This window comes from Entelurus aequoreus, linkage group LG27 (assembly GCF_033978785.1).
Source record: "Entelurus aequoreus isolate RoL-2023_Sb linkage group LG27, RoL_Eaeq_v1.1, whole genome shotgun sequence".
Lineage (NCBI taxonomy): Eukaryota > Metazoa > Chordata > Actinopteri > Syngnathiformes > Syngnathidae > Entelurus > Entelurus aequoreus.
Window position 1 is genome coordinate 13,988,900 of NC_084757.1, and position 23,032 is coordinate 14,011,931.

The 23,032-nt window shown below is 37.1% G+C and overlaps 1 protein-coding gene across 1 annotated transcript in view; it reads left to right on the plus strand.

Moving 5' to 3' along the window:
* Window positions 1–23,032, plus strand: part of impact (impact RWD domain protein) — an 85,168-nt gene that overhangs the window by 41,249 nt on the left and 20,887 nt on the right. The window lies entirely within an intron of this gene.

A 23,032-nucleotide genomic window follows, 5' to 3' on the forward strand; every position in this document is an offset into this window, starting at 1 on the left:
ACTTATTTTTTTGTGATAGAGTGATTGGAGCACATAATTGTTGGTCACAAAAAAACCTTCATGAAGTTTGGTTCTTTTATGAATTTATTATGGGTCTACTGAAAATGTGAGCAATGTGCTGGGTCAAAAGTATACATACAGCAATGTTAATATTTGCTTACATGTCCCTTGGCAAGTTTCACTGCAATAAGGCGCTTTTGGTAGCCATCCACAAGCTTCTGCTTGAATTTTTAACCACTCCTCTTGACAAAATTGGTGCAGTTCAGCTAAATGTGTTGGTTTTCTGACATGGACTTGTTTCTTCAGCATTGTCCACACATTTAAGTCAGGACTTTGGGAAGGCCATTCTAAAACCTTAATTCTAGCCTGATTTAGCCATTCCTTTACCACGTTTGACATGTGTTTGGGGTCATTGTCCTGTTGGAACGGACTGATGATTTTAGGTTGTCCTGAAGAATTTGGAGGTAATCCTCCTTTTTCATTGTCCCATTTACTCTCTGTAAAGCACCAGTTCCATTGGCAGCAAAACAGGCCCAGAGCATAATACTACCACCACCATGCTTGACGGTGGGGATGGTGTTCCTGGGATTAAAGGCCTCACCTTTTCTCCTCCAAACACATTGCTGGGTATTGTGGCCAAACAGCTAAATTTTTGTTTCATCGGACATCACATGGACAAAGATAAGACCTTCTGGAGGAAAGTTCTGTGGTCCAACTTTGTTTACATTTAGGAGCTCTATCTTAGCAGTTAGTTAATCGTCCTACAGTGGGTAGTGTAGCATATTCTGCTATTCCTCATCCTCTAGTGAGAATACTTTATTTTCCGGCGTGGAAACAAGGATTACTAAATTAGAAGCTTCTTTTGCTCTGTGGAGCAACAGAGGACGTGTTTGTTTGCTTTTAGCTGTTACATTTGCAAGACGCAGCTAGAATGTGTCATCAACATGCATTATCACAATATAACAATATTAAAAGCTCTATTGTCGATCACATTTCCATTGTATATCATCTGTATTGCGTCAACCTGTTTAGACCAAGAATTCTATTCATAAAAATCATTAAAAAAAAAAAAAACTACCAAAAAATGCCAGATTGCATTAATGTCAAAGTTAAATCCAGTTTAATCTCATTGTCACCACTATTGTCAGTCACAAATTTAAAATTGCTTGTATTAAACATTTTCTGGAATAAAGTCTTTTTCAGAGCAAGAATTTAGAAATAAAACTAGTCTGGTGTCCTCGTCTTACCTCTTTCCAACATGTTTTGAACCTTTTTAAACATTTTTAGTGGTCATTTGTCTATGTTGGAACAAGAGTTCTATTGATTTGTCATTAACTTGCCAAGAAAAAAGGCGGCGGGGGAAAAAAAGACTTTGCTAAAGTTAAAACCAATTCAGTCTCCTCGTCTCACCCATCTTTTTCACAATTTTAACTCGTGCTTAATAATTGTAATATTTTAAAAAGGCACAGGTGTCAAACTCAAGGCCCGAGGGCCAAATCTGGCCCGCCACATCACTTTATGTGCCCTGCAAAAGCCTGTAATTAGTATTTGGCTTTTCTTACTACCGTATTTTTCGGAGTATAAGTCGCACCGGCCGAAAATGCATAATAAAGAAGGAACAAAACATATATAAGTCGCACTGGAGTATAAGTCGCATTTTTTGGGGACATTTATTTGATAAAACCCAACACCAAGAATAGACATTTGAAAGGCAATTTAAAATAAATAAAGAATAGTGAACAACAGGCTGAATAAGTGTACGTTATATGAGGCATAAATAACCAACTGAGAACGTGCCTGGTATGTTAACGTAACATATTATGGTAAGAGTCATTCAAATAACTATAACATATAGAACATGCTATACGTTTACCAAACAATCTGTCACTCCTAATCGCTAAATCCCATGAAATCTTATACGTCTAGTCCAGGGGTGTCCAAACTTTTTCCACTGAGGGCCACACACGGAAAAATTTAAGCATACGAGGGCCATTTTGATATTTTCCCTTTTCAAACCATAACAAAATATATATATATATTTTTTAACCTTTAGGGCTCCCGGGGACCAGTCAAGGGTCAAGGGTCTCGGTCATTAAAATGTTAAAAATAAGTCAAATTATTTTTTATTTTTTTTACAGTATATCTCTACATCAACTTCAGGTTGATATCAAGTAAAAAAAACAAACAGGTTTTATGCCTTTTCTGACAAAGACAAATTTGTTTTTTATAGTAAAACTGAAATATGCAGTATTTAGTAGAGATGTCCGATAATATCGGTCTGCCGATATTATCGGCCGATAAATGCGTTAAAATGTAATATCGGAAATTATCGGTATCGTTTTTTTTATTATCAGTATCGTTTTTTTTGTTGTTGTTTTTTTTTGTTTTTTTTTAATTAAATCCACATAAAAAACACAAGATACACTTACAATTAGCGCACCAACCCACCCCATTTACACTCATTCACACTCTTTCACACAAAAGGGTTGTTTCTGTTATTAATATTGTGGTTCCTACATTATATATCAATATATATCAATACAGTCTGCAAGGGATACAGTCCGTAAGCACACATGATTGTGCGTGCTGCTGGTCCACTAATAATACTAACCTTTAACAGTTAATTTTACACATTTTCATTAATTACTAGTTTCTATGTAACTGTTTTTATATTGTTTAACTTTCTTTTTTATTCAAGAAAATGTTTTTAATTTATTTATCTTATTTTATTTTATTCATTTTTTTAAAAAGTACCTTATCTTCACCATACCTGGTTGTCCAAATTAGGCATAATAATGTGTTAATTCCACGACTGCATATATCGGTTGATATCGGTATCGGTAATTAAAGAGTTGGACAATATCGGTGTGGAGAGGCAGGGCCGGCGAGCGAGCAGTGAGGCAGGGAACGCCGGAGCCTGGCCCAAGATGGCGGCGTGGAGGGCGAGCGGCAAAGCCGCAATCGTGCCCAGGTGCGCGATCCGCACACCTGGGCACGATCATCCAATCTCCTCTCGCGGAAGAAAAGGGGCGCAGCGGAGAGAGACGAGAGAGAGACTGGAAGGAGCAAAAGGGAAGCTGACGCGGAGCGAGAGAGGAGAGAGAGACACACACATCTGAAAAGATTGTACTGAAAAGATAAATTGAAACACATGGTGATTAAAGGCTTGGTGAAACGGCACAACTGACTCCTGGCGTGATATCAGGGGAACGGGTAGGGAACGACCTCTACAATCGGCATATCGGATATCGGCAAAAAGCCATTATCGGACATCCCTAATTAGAGCCCTAAAAGATCAATAATGCAGGACACCATTGATTTGAATTCTTTCATATTTTTGAGTAATCACAGTGAAAAGTTAAATAAAATCCCACTAAATATATTTGGGATCCAAAAGGTCTCCCACTCATAAAGTGATACATTTTATTATTATTATTTTTTACTACTTTTCACGCTTAAATTACGAGATCAACTTCAGCTATATCTGTCGATTTTACATTTGAACTATTATTTTATTTGTTTTATGCTCTTTTGTCAAATAAAACGTTGATGTTTTTATATGGCAACCACACAATATATGCAATATTTTTTCCACATAAAACATTTTAAAGTGGCATTTTTTAAGTAATAATTCATTGTAACATAGATTTTTTTTTTCTTTTTTTTTTTTTTTTTCTCGAGCAATGGCAAAAAAAAAAAAAAGAAACAAAGACAAAAGAAAAAAAAACAGCCTGCATGGCAGTTTTGTGTCAACATTGCAACGTTTTCTCGTTAGATTTTACCTCATTCCACTTTTTTTAAATGTTTATTCTTTATTTTTGCAATACTATCAATTTTGCAATTTTTGCAGAATGTGTGGGGGGCCGGTAAACGATTAGCTGTGGGCCGCACTTTGGACACCTCTGGTCTAGTCTCTCTTACGTGACTGAGCTAAATAATATTATTTGATATATTACGGTAATGTGTTAATAATTTCACACATAAATCGAACTATGAAAGTCCGAAAAATACGGTAAATGTATTCATTCATTTTGACAAGAAACAAATACATGTACTGCAAGCAATTTCATGTTTTAAATGTGATATAATATTACATTGCAAACTTTTTTGGGGGTTAAAACCAAAATCTATCCATCCATCCATTTTCTACCGCTTATTCCCTTCGGGGTCGCGGGGGGCGTTGGAGCCTATCTCAGCTGCATCCGGGCGGAAGGCAGGGTACACCCTGGACAAGTCGCCACATCATCGCAGGGCCAACACAAGTATTTAAATATCGGCTTGACTCGTGATTTTAAAGCAAATTATCCATCAAACTGTGCACTGTAAAATTTATTTTTAAGGCAAAAAAAATGGTTGTTCTGTTGCCAAAATTTTACTGGGAAAAAAACAAAACTATGGTATTGTTTTTTCATTTACAGTAATACACCGTGAAAACAACCATAGATTTTGCAGTAAAAACTGTGGTACTGTTTTCCCATTGTCCATTTATATCCTGTAAAAATACTTGGTACATTTTCTGGTAACATTTTGGCAACTGAGCTGACTGTAAAATCTACATTTATTTTTTATTTTTACAGTGTACATAAAAATATATATGTATAATTAATAAATAAACGTGTCATATCCTGAGGCATTTTATATTGATATACAAACCCCAAAATCAGTGCAGTTGGCACGTTTTGTAAATCGTGAACAAAAACAAAATACAATGATTTGCAAATCCTTTTTAACTTACATTCTATTGAATAGACTGCAAAGACAAGATATTTAACGTTCGAACTGGTAAAATGTGTTGTTGTTTTTTTTGCAAATATTAGCTCATTTGGAATTTGATGCCTGCAACAGGCTTCAAAAAAGCTGGCACAAGTGGCAAAAAAAGACTGAGCAAGTTGAGGAATGCTCATCAAACACTTATTTGGAACATCCCACAGGTGAACAGGCTAATTGGGAACAGGTGGGTGCCATGATTGGGTATAAAAGCAGCTTCCATGAAATGCTCAGTCATTCACAAACAAGGATGGGGCATTTGTTCACTTTAAGCAAATTGTCGAAGAGTTTAAGAACATTTCTCAACCAGCTATTGCAAGGAATTTAGGGATTTCACCATCTACGGTCCGTAATATCAAAAGGTTCAGAGGATCTGGAGAAATCACTGCACGTAAGCGATGATATTACGGACCTTCGATCCCTCAGGCGGTACTGCATCAAAAAGCGACATCAGTGTGTAAAGGATATCACCACATGGGCTCAGGAACACTTCAGAAAACCAATGTCAGTAACTACGGTTGGTCGCTACATATGTAAGTGCAAGTTAAAACTCTACTATGCAAAGTGAAAGCCATTTATCAACAACACCCAGTCTATTCAATTGAATATAAGTTGAAAAGGGTTTGCAAATCATTGTATTCTGTTTTTATTTACAATTTACACAACGTGCCAACTTCACCGGTTACAAGCGGCCCTCTGAGGGCAGCCATAACTTCCACGTGGACCTCAATGAAATAGTTTGACACTTCTGTTTTGAGGGGTCAGAGCAAAAATTCTATTAATTCGTCATGAAATCCAACCCAAAATGGCTCGATCGGGTCACAGTTCAAAATGGTACAGGTCACCATACAGTCATCACATTTTTAGGGATTTTTTTTCCCCCTCTGTCAGAGCAAGTAGTTGATTGATTTTGAAGTTGTGCGATCAAAAGGAGACGTCTTCCTATTTGATTTTTTTTTTTTCCAGTCACTATAACTTAAAAAAAAAAAAAAAACTTTAGTTGAGATCAATCACCTATTTTACAGCAGGAACTCTATTGATTTTTTTGTAATTATATAGGGCCGGGGGGGGGGGGGGGGATGTGGCGGTTGAGGTATCTCAGGGGAAGCAGGCATTTTTAGGGATCATTTATTGCTGTTAGACCAATAACTCTACTGATTTATTATAACGTCTGACGAGGGTCAAATCAGTCAAATGAGTCTGTAGTATTCACGTTTAATGTTCACATCTTAAGGGCCGCGTCCGTTTCTCCACGCCAAAGCGAGAAGTCTGTTGATTTTGATAAATGAAGTGAGGTGGCTGGGGATCAAATCATTACAGGCTCTTTATCAAAGGATCAAATTGGATTTCAGGGGTCACTTCTGGGTGTCAGAGCGAGTACCCGATTGATTTTTAATTATATCTTGGCGGGAGGGGGAGGGCCTGAGGCAGGAAAGGTCAAAGGTCGAACCAGTGGACGCGATTCAATGTTCAGATTTATGGGCATTATCTCTGTGGGAGCGAGAAGTCTGTTGATTATGAAAGATATCGGACGCAAAGTAGGTGGTAAGTGGTATTGGTATGTCATTGCTTCTTTTTTTAGAGCAGACTTTAGGATTTAAACATGTTTAACATGTATTTTTATACAGATAGCATACTACATTAATAAAACACCATCCTGATTAATCACATTTTGTCCCAAGTTAACTCGTATTTAATCGCTATTAAATATAGCGGTATAGCTCGGTTGATAGAGCGGCCGTGCCAGCAACTTGAGGGTTCCAGGTTCGATCCCCGCTTCTGCCATCCTAGTCACTGCCGCTGTGTCCTTGGGCAAGACACTTTACCCACCCAGTGCCACCCACACTGGTTTAAAAATGTAACTTAGATATTGGGTTTCACAATGTAAAGCGCTTTGAGTCACTCGAGAAAAGCGCTATATAAATATAATTCACTTCACTTCACTTATTAACCGCAGATTGGAGTTTCTTTACCTTAGAGATATTTTGTTTTAGTTTTTGATACTATTAAGATAAGATTGGACAATTTGCTTTATGTACCGTGTTTTCCGGACCATAGGGCGCACCGGATTATAAGGGGCTCTAGTCAGGTCTATTTTCATATATAAGGCGCACCGGATTATAAAGCGCATTAAAGGAGTCATATTATTATTTTTTCTAAATGTAAAACACTTCCTTGTGGTCTACATCAGTGGTCCCCAACATTTTTGTAGCTGCGGACCGGTCAACGCTTGAAAATTTGTCCCACGGATCGGGGGGGGGGGGTGTTTTTTTATTTTATTTTATTATTTTTTTTCATAAAGAAATACAATCATGTATGCTTACAGACTGTATCCCTGCAGACTGTATTGATCTATATTGATATATAATCTATATATTGTGTTTTTTATGTTGATTTAATAAAAAATAAAAATAAAATATATATATTTTTTTATTTTATTTTATTTATTTATTTATTTTCATAAAGAAATACAATCGTGTGTGCTTACGGACTGTATCCCTGCAGACTGTATTGATCTATATTGATATATAATCTACATATTGTGTTTTTTATGTTGATTTAATAAAAAAAAATATATATATATATTTTATTTTATTTTTATTTTTTTTTTCATAAAGAAATACAATCATGTGTGCTTACGGACTGCATCCCTGCAGACTGTATTGATCTATATTGATATATAATCTATATATTGTGTTTTTTATGTTGATTTAATTAAAAAAAAATATATATATATATATATATATTTTTTTTTTTTTTCATAAAGAAATACAATCATGTGTGCTTACGGACTGTATCCCTGCAGACTGTATTGATCTATATTGATATATATATAATCTATAGTGTTTTTTATGTTGATTTAATAAAAAATAAAAAAATACATATATATATTTTTATTTTATTTTATTTTTTTATTTTTTTTCATAAAGAAATACAATCATGTGTGCTTACGGACTGTATCCCTGCAGACTGTATTGATCTATATTGATATATATAATCTATATATTGTGTTTTTTATGTTGATTTAATAAAAAATAAAATACATATATATATTTTTTATTTTATTTTTTTAAATTTATTTTATTTATTTATTTTTTTTCATAAAGAAATACAATCATGTGTGCTTACGGACTGTATCCCTGCAGACTGTATTGATCTATATTGATATATATAATCTATATATTGTGTTTTTTATGTTGATTTAATAAAAAAAAAATAAAAAAAATTTATTTATTTATTTTTTATTTCTTGTGCGGCCCGGTACCAATCAGTTGGGGACCACTGGTCTACATAACATGTGATGGTGGTTCTTTGGTCAAAATGTTGCATAAATTATCTTTTACAGATCATCTTCAAGCCGCTTTCTGACAGTCGCTTCAGGATGCGCCGTTTTTGTGGGCGGTCTTATTTACGTGGCTCACCTTCGGCAGCGTCTTTTCTCCGTCATCTTTGTTGTAAGAACGCCTTAAATGTGTCCCATAAAAAAACGTCTAACCGGAACTCTCTAATAACTAAAGTTCCTTGGGTGAATAAAGTAAACTCACTACACCGGTATGTTTTAGCGCTTTCATGGCGAGTTTACTGACAGATATAAGTAAGAACTTTACACTACTTTATATTAGAAATGGCAACAGCGGAGGATGAATGTTACATAACAAGAAGATAGAGAAAAAGAAGAAGCTTATCAAGTACGGTGTCGGCACGGACTACAATTCAGGACTTATGCAGATCCCAAATACAGATCAGCAGGTACCAGGAGGTAAGAAAAGTTGCTTTTGCATAATATTGCGAAACAAAACGCCAGTTAATATGTCTTACCTTATACACACACCATAATAATCCATCAAGTGGTGCAGCTTCATTGTTTACCAAAGTCGTACTAAAACATTTTGATAGATTTTTGAGCACCGTGTGTAATGTTCTATATTTTCAATGGAACATAACATTTTGGTGTTGTTTACTTGAGTCATATTGCAGTCTACACGGGTCTCTTATGTGTGACTTATCATTTCACCATGTACCAAATAAAATAGCTTCGAGGTCGGTAAGCACAGCCAGAACTATTCCGTGTCACAACAAGGGGGTTTTTGCAACTTACTGCGAGGATTGTTCTCCCGGGATTCAATCGGACTTTTCCGGACAAAAGGTAGCAGGTAGGAACATATTTATTATTAATCTAACTACACAGGACAAAAGACAGGAACTAAAACAAGAGGAAAGCGTGCCGATTGCATGAGAGGCTAAGGAACATAAAACTTAACGCAGGAAACATACGCTAACACTTGGACTGGTCTGGACATACAAAAGATCTTAACCAAACCATGGCATAGAACAAACAAGACTTACTGCGGCATGAATGAAGCAATGGCATGAAACAAGCATGAAAAGAGCAATGTCGCCAGCCCGACTAACTGGCAAAGACAGGCTTAAATAATAGTCTCTTAATTGGAGCAAGTGTGTGTCCCGAACACATGAGGCAGGTGAAACTAATAAGTCGCCGTGGTAACTAAACAAACAAGGGAGCGCAAACAGGAACTAAAAGAGTCCAAAACAAACAGAAAATAACAAAAACATAATCCAGACCACAGATCATGACATTCCGTACATTAGGCGCACTGTCGAGTTTTGAGAAAGGGAAAGGATTTTAAAGGCCTACTGAAATGAAATGTTCTTATTTAAACGGGGATAGCAGATCCATTCTATGTGTCATACTTGATCATTTCGCGATATTGCCATATTTTTGCTGAAAGGATTTAGTAGAGAACATCGACGATAAAGTTTGCAACTTTTGGTCGCTGATAAAAAAAAAGCCTTGCCTGTACCGGAAGTAGCGTGACGTCACAGGTTGAAAGGCTCCTCACATTTCCCCATTGTTTACACCAGCAGCGAGAGCGATTCAGACCGAGAAAGCGACGATTACCCCATTAATTTGAGCCAGGATGAAAGATTCGTGGATGAGGCACGTGAGAGTGAAGGACTAGAGTGCAGTGCAGGACGCATCTTTTTTCGCTCTGACCGTAACTTAGGTACAAGCTGGCTCATTGGATTCCACACTCTCTCCTTTTTCTATTGTGGATCACGGATTTGTATTTTAAACCACCTCGGATACTATATCCTCTTGAAAATGAGAGTCGAGAACGCGAAATGGACATTCACAGTGACTTTTATCTCCACGACAATACATCGGCGAAGCACTTTAGCTACGGAGCTAACGTGATAGCATCGGGCTTAACTGCAGATAGAAACAAAATAAATAAACCCCTGACTGGAAGGATAGACAGAAAATCAACAATACTATTAAACCATGGACCTGTAACTACACGGTTAATGCTTTCCAGCTTGGCGAAGCTTAACAATGCTGTTGCTAACGACGCCATTGAAGCTAACTTAGCAACGGGACCTCACAGAGCTATGCTAAAAACATTAGCTATCCACCTACGCCAGCCAGCCCTCATCTGCTCATCAACACCCGTGCTCACCTGCGTTCCAGCGATCGACAGCGCGAAGAAGGACTTCACCCGATCATCAATGCGGTCGGCGGCTAGCGTCGGATAGCGCGTCTGCTGTCCAAGTCAAAGTCCTCCTGGTTGTGTTGCTGCAGCCAGCCGCTAATACACCGATCCCACCTGCAGCTTTCTTCTTTGCAGTCTTCATTGTTCATTAAACAAATTGCAAAAGAGTCACCAACACAGATGTCCAGAATACTGTGGAACTTTGCGATGAAAACCGAGCTTTTTGTATTGGATACAATGGTGTCCGAATACTTCCGTTTCAACGATTGACGTCACGCGCATACATCATCATACCGAGACGTTTTCAACCGGGAGTTTAGCGGGAAATTTAAAATTGCACTTTGTAAGTTAACCCGGCCGTATTGGCATGTGTTGCAATGTTAAGATTTCATCATTGATATATAAACTATCAGACTGCGTGGTCGGTAGTAGTGGCTTTCAGTAGGCCTTTAAGTGCGCCTTATCGTCTGAAAAATACGGTAAATGTTTATGACATATAGGATCAACACACACACACACACATGCTTACCACTTTTGACAGAGGCTCACTTTAAAAACAAACCTGCTATAAAGTGCAGTAAAAATTGCCTGCGGTGCTGCAGCTGAGCCTCCTCAATCTTCATGACAGTCAGGGCATTGACGGTTTCGGGCGCCCCCTCATCCTCAACAGTAGTGATGGATTTGACGCCCATTGGGCAATTGCTGTGTAAAGTTTGTTGGTTTTCGTCGTCCATTGTGGGCTTACTGGCGTGTTCTGCCCCCGTGTGGGGGGGGGCCGCCAGCTGCTGGCATTTGGGACTTGACTTGACTTAGTCTTGTCGGGCTCAGGGGCTCGCCTTGCAATTTCGATGTGCACTTTTCTGCTCTGTGTTTGTTGCCGCTTGTGGCTCGGCGTCGGAGGTGCATTTTCCCGCACGACAACGTAGTGCACCAGTGTCAAACTGAAGGCCCGGTGGCCAGTTGTGGCCCGCCACGTCATATTATTTGGCCATCGAAAGCCTGGAAATAAAGTGTATCAATGAAGTACTGTAACTTTTCTTACTGAGTTATAAATTGATACCTGTGATCCAAATTGGTCAATCTCACTCATGGAGTCCAGTGCATCCCGGAGGTATTCAGTTTTCCCACATTTTATGTTACAGCTAGAGATGAATGCTGATAAAGCCGATAAATGCTTTAAAATGTAATATCGGAAATTATCGGTATCGGTTTCAACCTCCCGATTTTCCCGGGAGACTCCCGAATTTCAGTGCCCCTCCCGAAAATCTCCCGGGGCAACCATTCTCCCGAAATTCTTCCCGGACAACATTATTGGGGGCGTGCCTTTAGCATCCTCTACAACCTGTCGTCACATCCGCTTTTCAATCCAATCCAATCCAATCCACTTTATTTATATAGCACATTTAAACAACAAGAATGTTTCCAAAGTGCTGCACAGCCATGTTAAAAACAATATTAAAAACAATATTAAAAACAATATTATGCTCCACCAATGACTGAATAAAAACAAAAAATAAATAAATATAAAACCAATATAAAAACAATATAAAAATAAATATGATTAAAAACGATTTTAAAGGGTAAAACCAATTAAAACAGTAAATAGAAATCAAAATGTATTAAAAAAATAAAAATAAAATGTATAAAAAAATTGTGTGCCGATCCATCAACATATATGCAGCTTTTACACACACAAGTGAATGCAAGGCATACTTTATCAACAGCCATACAGGTCACACTGAGGGTGGCCATATAAACAATTTTAACACTGCTACAAATATGCGCCACACTGTGAACCCACACTAAACAAGAATGACAAACACATTTCGGGAGAACATCCGCACCATAACACAACATAAACAACAGAGCAAATACCCAGAACCCCTTGCAGCACTAACTCTTCCGAGACGCTACAATGTACACCCCCCGCTACCACCAAACCCCGCCCACCTCTATCTTGTCCCCCACCTCCCGAATTCGGAGGTCTCAAGGTTGGAAGGAAGGCTCTGGTATACTCTGGACTGAAGCTGTGTGCCTTCATTGTTTTTGTAGCTGTTGTTTTGAGGCATGTTAAAAAAAAGATAAAAAATAATGCATTTTGTGACTTCAATAATAACTATGGCAGTGCCATGTTGGCACTTTTTTCCATAACTGGAGTTGGAGTTGTTCTCTTATTTTGGAAAACCTTGTTTTTGATTGTTTAGTTGATTGAAACTTGTATTAGTAGATTGCACAGTACAGTACATATTCCGTACAATTGACCACTAAATGGTAACACCACCGGATACGTTTTTCAACTTGTTTGAGTCGGGGTCCACGTTAATCAATTCATGGTAAAGTTACATTGTTTAATGCAGGGGTCACCAACCTTTTTGAAAGCAAGAGCTACTTCTGGGTACTGATTAATGCGAAGGGCTACCAGTTTGATACACACTTAAATAAATTGCCAGAAATAGCCAATTTGCTCAATTTACCTTTAACTCTATCTTATTATTAATAATTAATGATATTTACACTTAATTGAACGGTTTAAAAGAGGAGAAAACACGAAAAAAATGACAATGAAATTTTTAAACATAGTTTATCTTCAATTTCGACTCTTTAAAATTCAACCGAAAAAAAGAAGAGAAAAACTAGCTAATACGAATCTTTTTGAAAAAATTAAAAAAATGAATTTATGGAACATCATTAGTAATTTTTCCTGATTAAGATTACTTTTAGAATTTTGATGACATGTTTTGAATAGGTTAAAATCCAATCTACACTTTGTTAGAATATGTAACAAATTGGACCAAGCTATATTTCTAACAAAGACAAATCATTATTTCTTCTAGATTTTCCAGAACAAAAATTTTAAAAGAAATTCAAAAGACTTTGAAATAAGATTCAAATTTGATTCTACAGATTTTCTAGAATAATTTTTTTGAATTTTAAATCATAATAAGTTTGAAGAAATATTTCACAAATATTCTTCGTCGAAAAAACAGAAGCTAAAATGAGGAATTCAATTAAAATGTATTTATTATTCTTTACAATAAAAAAAATAAATTTACTTGAACATTGATTTAAATTGTCAGGAAAGAAGAGGAAGGAATTTAAGGGTAAAAAGGTATATGTGTTTAAAAATCCTAAAATCATTTTTAAGGTTGTATTTTTTCTCTAAAATTGTCTTTCTGAAAGTTATAAGAAGCAAAGTAAAAAAAATTATGAATTTATTTAAAGTGAAGACCAAGTCTTTAAAATATTTTCTTGGATTTTCAAATTCTATTTGAGTTTTGTCTCTCTTAGAATTAAAAATGTCGGGCAAAGCGAGACCAGCTTGCTAGTAAATAAATACAATTTCAAAAATAGAGGCAGCTCACTGGTAAGTGCTGCTATTTGAGCTATTTTTAGAACAGGCCAGCGGGCGACTCATCTGGTCCTTACGGGCTACCTGGTGCCCGCGGGCACCGCGTTGGTGACCCCTGGTTTAATGCATCCAGCGGGGCATCACAAAAAAATTAGGCAAAATAATGTGTTAATTCCACGACTGTATATATCGGTATCGGTTGATATCGGAATCGGTAATTAAAGAGTTGGACAATATCGGAATATCAGCTATCGGCAAAAAAGCCATTATCGGACATCTCTAGTTACAGCCTTATTCCGAAATTGAATACATTAATTTTTGTCCTCAAAATTCTACACACAATACCTCATAATGCAAATGTGTTTTTTATTTGTTTTAATTTGCAAATTGAATAAAACTACGATGCCACCAGCTTGGCACACCTATCTTTGGGCAGTTTCGCCCATTCCTCTTTACAGAACCTCCATCAGGTTGGATGAAAAGTGTTGGTTTTCATCCAGAATGTCTCTGTACATTGCCGCATTCATCTTTCCCTCTATCCTGACTAGTCTCCCAGTTCCTGTCGCTGAAAACCGTCGCCACAGCATGATGCTGCCACCACCATACTTAACCATTGGGATGGTATTGGCCTGATTTCCTCCAAACATGACGCCTGGCTTTCACGCCAAAGAGTTCAATCTATGTCTCATCAGACCAGAGAATTTAGTTTCTCGTGGTCTGAGAGTCTTTCAGGTGCATTTTGGCAAACTTTTTACTAAGAAACGGCTTCTGTCTGGCCACTGTACCATACAGACCTGATTGGTGGATTGCTGCAGAGATGGTTGTCCTTCTGGAAGGTTCTCCTCTCTCCACAGAGGAATGCTGTAGCTCTGACAGAGTGACCATCGGGTTCTAGGTCACCTCCCTGACTAGACTAAGATGAATGCAGCAATGTACAGAGACATCCTGGATGAAAACTAATGCTTCCCATCCAACCTGATGGAGCTGGAGAGGTACAGTGCATGTTAGGGTTGTACGGTACACCGGTATTAGTATAGTACCGCGATACTAATGAATCATATCCGGTACTATACCGCCTCTAAAAAGTACCGGTCCCCCGTCGTCGTCACGTTGTGTCATTGCTGGTTTACGAGCAGAGGAGCATGTTCGGCAGCGCACAATCACGGAGTACTTACAAACAGACACGGTGTGTAGACAGAAAAGGGAGAACGGACGCATTTCGGCTTAAAAACTAAAGATAAAGGTGAAGTTATAACACTGAAACACCCTCAGGAAGAGATGCTTTAAAACATGGCTTAAGTCCAGCCGCAGTCTGCAGTGTTTTAGCTACTTCTAAATCACTAATCCTCGCCTCCATGGCGACAAATAAAGTAAGTTTCTTACAAGTATCATCCCTGCAGGACGAGGAATAGTTAAACATGCTTCACTACACACCGTAGCTCACCGGCGTCAAAATGTAAACAAACGTCATTGGTGGATCTACACCTGACATCCACTGTAATGATACCAAGTACAGGAGAGTATCTAGTTGATACATATAGACATAATATATCTGTATATATATATTATTCTGTACACATATTATGTATATATATGTTAGATTTTTTTTATCGCTATATTAGTCTATTTATACCTGCATTGTCCTTTCCATCCTTACACTTTCCATCATTGTAACTGAGCTACTGTGTTGAACAATTTCCCTTGTGGATCATTAAAGTTTGTCTAAGTCTAAGTCTAATACTACTATAATTACATCGATATCTTTTGGCATCACAACATCTTTTGTTTGTTTTTTTATATATATTATGATTATAAACTCAGGAAATATGTCCCTGGACACATGAGGACTTTGAATATGACCAATGTATGATCCTGTAACTACTTGGTATCGGATTGATACCTAAATCTTCGGTATCATCCAAAACTAATGTAAAGTATCAAACAGAAGAATAAGTGATTATTACATTTTAACAGAAGTGTAGATTAGGGATCAGCCGATAATATCGGAATGAGGTTATTATCGGCTGATAAATGCTTTAAAATGTAATATCGGAAATGATCGGTATCGGTTTCAAAATTATCAGTATCGGTTTCAAAAAGTACAATTTATGACTTTTTAAAACGCCGCTGTGTACACGGACGTAGGGAGAAGTACAGAGCGCCAATAAACCGTAGAGGCACTTCCTTTGCGTGCCGGCCCAGTCACATAATATCTACGGCTTTTCTCACACACAAGTGAATGCAGGTCATACTTGGTCAACAGCCATACAGGTAACACTGAGGGTTGCCGTATAAACAACTTTAACACTGTTACAAATATACGCCACACTGTGAACCCACACCAAACAAGAATGACAAACACATTTCGGGAGAACATCCGCACTGTGACACAACATAAACACAACTGAACAAATACCCAGAACCCCTTGCAGCACTAACTCTTCCGGGACGCTACAATATACACCCCCCGCTAACCCTTACCCCCCAAATTCCAAGCTGCTGTTTTGAGGCATGTTAAAAAAAAAAAAGCACTTTGTGACTTCAATAATAAATATGGCAGTGCCATGTTGGCATTTTTTTCCATAACTTGAGTTGATTTATTTTGGAAAACCTTGTTACATTGTTTAATGCATCCAGCGGGGCATCACAACAAAATTAGGCATAATAATGTGTTAATTCCACGACTGTATATATCGGTATCGGTTGATATCGGAATCGGTAATTAAGAGTTGGACAATATCGGAATATCGACAAAAAAGCCATTATCGGACATCTCTAGTGTAGATAGAACATGTTAAAAGAGAAAGTAAGCAGATATGAACAGTAAATGAACAAGCAGATTAATAATTCATTGTCTACCAGTTGTCCTTCATAATGTTGACAAAATAATAGAATGATAAATGACACAATATGTTACTGCATACTTAGACTTAGACAAACTCTAATGATCCACAAGGGAAATTGTTCAACACAGTAGCTCAGTTACAATGATGGAAAGTGTAAGGATGGAAAGGACAATGCAGGTATAAATAGACTAATATAGCTATAAAAAAAATTTAACATATATACGAATATATACATATGTGTACAGAATAATTTATATACAGATATATTATATTATGTCTATAACATATATACAATATAAACCAATGACTGTCTATAACATATATACAATATAAACCAATGACTGTCTATAACAGACCTGGGCAAATTAAGGCCCGGGGGCCACATGCGGCCCGTTAAGCTTTTCAGTCTGGCCCGCCGGACATTCCCAAATAATTTTTTTAGATCTTTAAGATGGAAACTGTCGCTGCCATTATGATGTGCAGTGATGTTTTTAAATGACCGTAAGTCTTGAACTATACAAAGTATTTCAATGGTTGGAATCTGCGCTTTTGCATGATATACTAGTTACTATGGTAATCTAATTAGTTACTATGGTAATCTTAGTCACAGCAGCTCAGACGAGGCACCAAGCAGTGTGGGTGGGGAGCGTTTCCACAGAGTGTCAGCCTGAAATGTGGGTGTCAGGGACAGACGCGGAAGGAGATTTTTACAACAAAGCTCTAAAGCTTAGTGATATATCAGATATATCATATTGTAAGTGGGGTTTTTTTGTTACCCCTCGCGTTCATATTTCGTGGTGTTTCTTACATTTTTGTTGCGTTTTGCTTGATTGTAAAATATGTCGATCGAGAGGGTAGGTGACATTCATATGTTGTCAATATTCAGTGTTTTATTGTTCATAGTTAATATTGTAAATCCCACATTCTTTATTTTCAGTACATTCTGGGTGCCTCATTCAGTAAACAAATTTTAAATTCCATTCCGTTTTTTAAGGCGGTCTGTCATAACGTTTTTAGCATTCAATCAGACATTATTGTGAGGTTTGGTACTAGTGTTCTTAAAAATAGTTATACCGGCCCCCAGACACATTGTTGTCTCTAAATTTGGCCCCCGAGTCAAAATAATTGCCCGGGCCTGGTCTATAACATATATACAATATAAACCAGGGGTGTCAAACTCATTTTAGATCGGGGGCCACATGGAGAAAAATCTACTCCCAGGTGGGCCGGACAGGTAAAATCACGGCACGATAACTTAAAAATAAAGACACATTCAGATTGTTTTCTTTGTTTAAAAATAGAACAAGAAAATTCTGAAAATGTACAAATCATAATGTTGTTTTTTTGTTTTTTACACTTACATGTTGCGGTTAATAGTATTCTATCTTTATTTGTCGTTATTTATATTTTCTGAATACATTATGTGATAATGTTCATCAGTCAACTCATTGGTGTTAATTTTCAATCTATTACGATAAAAAAATTATATCAAAATCAAATTACAGGATGTTATTCATGTAAGTTTGCTCATTTTCCTTAACTGGTGCACTAACATCATGTGGTTTATTTTATTTTTTTACATATGTAGCATAATCTACAAAGATGCAAATAATTGCTATTGTGACATCTAGTGGACACATTTAGAACAGCAGTTTCTTTCATTCAAAAATTTTGGTTCATTTTTATACTTAGCAAACTCATCCCGCGGGCCGGATAAAACCTGTCCGCGGGCCTGATCCGGCCCACGGGCCGTACGTTTGACACCCCTGATATAAACCAATGATACGTCAGCAGCTAAATTAGGAACCTTTGTTTGTTTACTTACTACTAAAAGACAAGTTGTCAAGTATGTTCACTATTTTATTTAAGGACAAACTTGCAATAATAAACATATGTTTAATGTACCCTAAGATTTTTTGTTAAAATAAAGCCAATAATGCAATTTTTTATGGTGCCCTTTATTTAGAAAAGTATCGGAAAGTACCAAAATATTGGTATCGGGACAACACCAGTACATGTGTACATGTGATGAGTTTAGTTTCAATAAATTTGCAATTTAAAAAAAAACAACACCTTTTCACATTGTCGTTATGGGGTATTGTCTGTAGACAAAAACGGATTTATTCCATTTTGGAATAAGGCTGTAACAGGAAAATGTGGAAAAAGTGAAGCGGATGCACTGTAACAGGATCAGCAGCATGAAACCCTTATCAAAACATCCTTACCGCTAACACAAAATATCATTGGGAACATTTCAGCATGTGAAATGTGGACTTGGCATGGGAGGGCATTCTTCCTGCATTTCCATATTGCGCAACATGCAAAGTGTTCCCACTGCAGACATTATTCATCTCTTCATTCATTGTGTCAAATATGCGCTTGTTGTCAGATGGCATGATTAGTCACAATCTCACACACATTTCCCACTCCAGCTGTAATGAGGCTATTACAAGAGCGCTAACTTTATGAAGCCGTTAGAAAGTTCCGTTAACAGCACATACCGAGTGCGTCAAAGGTCACGTCTATTCATTAGATGAGGGCTAAATTGGTGTCAAAACGCTTCTTTTTGATTCTTGCCGCCGACATGTGACCCTGTGCGGCAGAAGTAAAATGATTCACGGCACCTTTTGACAAGTACACTGGTCTTCTCTCACAGTTCTTCACTCAGGCGGCCTTGGAGACACTTTCCTTTCATTTTTCTTTTGATGTGATGACGTTGGGGGGGGGAGAAAAAAAACTTAGATGTCATCTATTATGCAAGCGCACGCCTATTAAATATCATCCAGCTTGAAAAAAGTGTAACATTGTGAATTCTCTTTTTATGGCTTTGATGCATTTGGAGGGGATTTAAAGCCATTAAAGCAGTGTTTCGCTACGCCCATGAGCCGAGAGAGAAGAATCTCGCATCTCATCACCTTTTCTAAAAAGGGGTTCTTGAAAAGGATGGGTGTCTAATAGAGATGGCCGATAATATTGGCATTATCGACCGATAAATGCTTTAAAATGTAATATCGGAAATTATCGGTATTGTTTTTTTTGTTATCGGTATATATATGTTTTATTAAATCAACATAAAAAACCCAATTAGTGCACCAACTCAAAAAACCTCCCTCCCCCATTTACACTCATTCCCACAAAAGGTTTGTTTCTTTCTGTTATTAATATTCTGGTTCACCATGACATCAGAGTAATTTGCATAATTTACTACAATGATATGATTTTCTCTAAAAAGGCTCAAAAATGTATACTTACTAATTAATAATAACAGTTTTGTTTTAAACGTCCATCCATCCATTTTACAATATAATACAACACTTTATGTACATATTTATATACAGATTTGAACAATAAGTTATTCACCGAAATATATTTATTAATTGTGGTTCTTACAAAAAATATATCTTATAAAATATAAAAGCTAAAATGTCTCTTGAAGCTCTGCCCCTTTAATTAGTGCATACTAAATAATTTAACTTTAGCCTACTACTACAACCATATTATTTACCAGCAACATAAAGTGAAACAGAAGCAGAGGTGTCCTGCCACAGTCAGTAACAAATAAACAGAAAACAGTAGTGGTCACATACAAATAAGGCAACAAGAGAAGTATCCTACACTTCTCTTTTGTAAAGTAAATCTGAACAGCCTATATGGGCATCTACATCAACTATATGATTTGCCTGAGAAGCTGTACAGGACAAAAAAAAAAAAAAGTTTATTTTTTTATTTGTGGCGGACGTAATTCTTTCGTGGCGGGCCGCCACAAACAAATGAATGTGTGGGAAACACTGCAGTCTGCAAGTGATACAGTCCATAAGCACACATGATTGTGCGTGCTGCTGGTCCATTAACAGTACTAACCTTTAACAGTTAATTTTACTCATTTTCATTAATTACTAGTTTCTATGTAACTGGTTTAATATTGTTTTACTTTCTTTTTTATTCAAGAAAATGTTTTTAATTTATTTATCTTATTTTATTAATATTTTAAAAAAGGACCTTATCTTCACCATACCTGGTTGTCCAAATTAGGCATAACATTGTGTTAATTCCACAACTGTATACATCAGTCTCGGTTGATATCGATATTGGTAATTAAAGAGTTGGACAGTATCGGAAATCGGTAAAAAGCCTTTATCGGACATCCCTAGTGTCTTATATCCGGGTCAGTAAAATACAGAACGGCAATATAGCAATTTGGTGGACAAAAAAATATTGTATACATTGTCTTAAAAATGGATACATAAAGCAAATCTTGAAAAAGATGGGTTGTCTTATATTCAGGTCAGCAATAAACAGAACTGGGACGTAGCAATAAAGGTGGGGGAAAAAGCTGTTGTTTTAATATTGTCCTTTATTGTTTTCTTATAACATGGATCTTGTAAAAAAAAAAAGTGTCTTTTTCGGGTCAGCAAAGTAAAAAACAGCAGCATAGCAATAAGGTGGAAAAAAACTGCACAGTCAGTTGCTACAGAGCTCCAAACCGCATGTGACCTTCCAATTAGCCCACGTACAGTACGCAGAGAGCTTCATGGAATGGGTTTCCATGGCCGAGCAGCTGCATCTAAGCCATACGTCACCAAGTCCAATGCAAATCGTGGGATGCAGTGGTGTAAAGCACGTTGCCACTGGACTCTAGAGCAGTGGAGACACGTTCTCTGGAGTGATGAATCACGCTTTTCCATCTGGCAATCTGATGGACCAGTCTGGGTTTGGAGGTTGCCAGGAGAACGCTACATTTCGGACTGCATTGTGCCGAGTGTGAAATTTGGTGGAGGTTATTATGGTGTGGGGTTGTTTTTCCAGGAGTTGGGCCAGTATAAGAAACTTTGAATGCTCCAGGATACCAAAACATTTTGGACAATTCCATGCTCCCAACCTTGTGGGAACAGTTTGAAGTGGGCTCCTCCTTCTTCTAACATGACTGTGCACCAGTGCACAAAGCAAGGTTCATAGAGACATGGATGACAGAGTCTGGTGTGGATGAACTTGACTGGCCTGCACAGAGTCCTGACCTGAACCCCGATAGAACACCTTTGGGATGAAGTAGAACGGAGACTGAGAGCCAGGCCTTCTCCACCAACATCAGTGTGTGACCTCACCAATGCGCTTTTGGAAGAATGGTGGAAAAAATTCCAATAAACACACTCCGCAACCTTGTGGACAGCCTTCCCAGAAGAGTTGAAGCTGTAATAGCTGCAAAAGGTGGACCCGACATCATATTGAACCCTATGGGTTAGGAATGGGATGGCACTTCAAGTTCATATGTGAGTCAAGGCAGGTGGCCAAACACTTTTGGCAATATAGTGTATAAGTAAGAACTTTACACTGTCCCATAACAAGAAGATAGAGAAAAAGAAGAAGCTTATCGACTACGGCAGGGGTGTCCAAAGTGCGGCCCGGGGGCCATTTGCGGCCTGCAGCTAATCGTTTACCGGCCCCCCACACATTCTGCAAAAATTGCAAAATTTATAGTATTGCAAAAATTTAAAAAAACATTTTAAAAAAGGGGAATGAGGTGAAATCTAACGAGAAAAAGTTGCAATGTTGACACAAAGCTGCCATGCAGGCAGTTTTTTCTTTTCTCTTTTGTCTTTGTTTATTTTTATTTTTTTTGCCATTGCTCAAAAAAAAAAAGACAAAAAATCTCTGTTACAATGAATTATTACTTAAAAAATGTCACTTTAAAATGTTTTATGTGGAAAAAATATTGCATATATTGTGTGGTTGCCATAAAAAAAACATCAAAGTTTTATTTGACAAAAGAGCATAATACAAACAAAATAATAGTTCAAACGTAAAATCGACAGATATATCTGAAGTTGATCTCGTAATTTAAGTGTTAAAAGTAAAAAAAAAAGTAATAAATATGTATCACTTTATGAGTGGGGGACCTTTTGGATCCATAATATATTTAGTAGGATTTTATTTAACATTTCACTGTGATTACTCAGAAATATGAAATAATTAAAATCAATGGTGTCCTGCATTATTGATCTTTTAGGGCTCTAATTACTAAATACTGAATATTTCAGTTTTACTATAAAAAACAAAGTTGTCTTTGACAGAAAAGCCATAAAACCTTTTTTTTTTTTTTTTTTTACTTTATATCAACCTGAAGTTGATATAGAGATTTACTGCAAGCGTTAAATAAAAAATAATAATTTGACTTATTTTTTACATTTTAATGACTGAGACCATTTATGGTCCCCGGGAGCCCTAAAGGTAAAAAAAAAAAAAAAATCCATATATTTTGTTAAGGTTTGAAAATGAAAAATATCAAAATGGCCCCCGCATGCTTAAATTTTTCCGTGCGCGGCCCTCAGTGGAAAAAGTTTGGACACCCCTGAACTACGGTGTCATCATGGACTACAAAGGCGCACGCGTGCAATTTTTCAGGATTTATGCAGATCCCAAATACGGATCAGCAGGTACCTGAAGGTAAGAAAAGTTGCTTTTGCATAATACTGCAAAACAAATTGCCAGATAATATTTCTTACCTTATACACACACCATAATAATACTCCTATGTTGAAGCACATCAAACGATGCAGCTT